This window comes from Frankliniella occidentalis, unplaced genomic scaffold (genome assembly GCF_000697945.3).
Source record: "Frankliniella occidentalis isolate FOCC.00 unplaced genomic scaffold, Focc_3.1 Scaffold291, whole genome shotgun sequence".
Classification (NCBI taxonomy): domain Eukaryota; kingdom Metazoa; phylum Arthropoda; class Insecta; order Thysanoptera; family Thripidae; genus Frankliniella; species Frankliniella occidentalis.
Window position 1 is genome coordinate 199,409 of NW_026267417.1, and position 1,477 is coordinate 200,885.

The 1,477-nt window shown below is 51.5% G+C and overlaps 1 protein-coding gene and 1 non-coding gene across 2 annotated transcripts in view; one reads left to right on the forward strand and one right to left on the reverse strand.

Moving 5' to 3' along the window:
- LOC113213086 (uncharacterized) overlaps positions 1 to 1,477 on the forward strand; it is a 28,721-nt gene that overhangs the window by 4,734 nt on the left and 22,510 nt on the right. The gene's annotated exons all lie outside the window — the stretch shown is intronic.
- On the reverse strand, positions 887 to 971 carry Trnal-caa (transfer RNA leucine (anticodon CAA)). The gene has a single exon. It is a non-coding gene; the product is annotated as a tRNA-Leu (tRNA).

Here is a 1,477-nt window from a genome sequence, read left to right on the forward strand (position 1 = left end):
CAAAATTTTGTCCGTTTGGCTCTATCTCTAACCGTTAGGTCGCCAGAGGGCGATTTCCTCACAAAAATGACCCCAAACCATTTTAATGTTGTTTCTCAGATATTTGATGGTCTCTGGTGGGGCAACTTTTCAAAACAAAATCCTGGGGGTAAAAGTTGTGTCCTTTGGAGCCGAAGGCCTGTCTACGACTCTGCCTTTTGCCTCAGGGCCAAAATTTTGTCCGTTTGGCTCTATCTCTAACCGTTAGGTCGCCAGAGGGCGATTTCCACACAAAAATGACCCCAAACCATTTTAATGTTGTTTCTCAGATATTTGATGGTCTCTGGTGGGGCAACTTTTCAAAATAAAATCCTGGGGGTAAAAGTTGTGTCCTTTGGAGCCGAAGGCCTGTCTACGACTCTGCCTTTTGCCCGACTCGGGTGTCAGCGCCGCAGGCCTAGGTAGATGTATGCCAGGCGCGTCGTAGGGTAACAGTGTTTCGTGAGATATCGCGAAGCCTGTTACGCGAGACGTGGTCTGGCGTACATCTACCTAGTTCGAGTCGTTGAGCATTATGGTATCACCACTTAAATTGATGACGTCAATTTCAACGTCACTGCTGCCTATCACTATCACCTCTACATCACCACTTATATCAATGACTTCCATCGCACCGACACGAACTGCTTTAGGCAAGGACTCACAAACGACTGAGCGCTGCGCGGGCGCGACGCGCTGCCGCCGAGCGCGGGGAGCGGTGGAGGGGCGAGCGCGCCGTGGTGGGGGTAGAGTCTCGCGGCGGAAAAGGACGCGTCGTCTGGCGCGCTACAGCGTTGCCATGCCGATTGCCGCTTCGCTCGCGGCTCTCCACAAACGTTCTCATACTCACGCGCGCGGAATTCAAAAATGCCAGGAGAGGGATTCGAACCCTCGTCCCCCACAAGTGGGACCTGCACTTGAGGCAGGCGCCTTAACCACTCGGCCATCCTGACATCTTGCTTATGTGTGTGTCGCATCACGGTTTTGTATCACCCATACGCGCCGTGACGTGTCGTGACGTGTCACGCTTAGGTTATGTTGCCACCCTTGAATTACGCCCTTCCATCGATCCTCGATATTTTTTAGGGGTGGGTTAGCAACCCTCGTTCAATCCTCGATTTTTTAGGGGTGGGTTTGCACCCCTTCGTCGATCCTCGATATTTTTAGGGGTGGGTTAGCACCCCTAAATCTAGGTACGAGTTAAGCCCCTCCAAGACACCGTTAAAAATAGGTTAGGACCTAACCTAACCGTTAGGTTATGTTAGAGCCCTCCAAGACACCGTTAAAAAAAATAGGTACGGGGTTAGGCCTCTCCAAGATACCCCCTAAAATTAGGTACGGGGTTAGGAACCCCCAAGACACCTCAAAATTAGGTTAGGTTAAGTTAGAGCCCCCCAAGATGGCGACCGCGGCATAGTGCCACAAGATGGCCGACCGCGACAAAGTGACACACTTACTA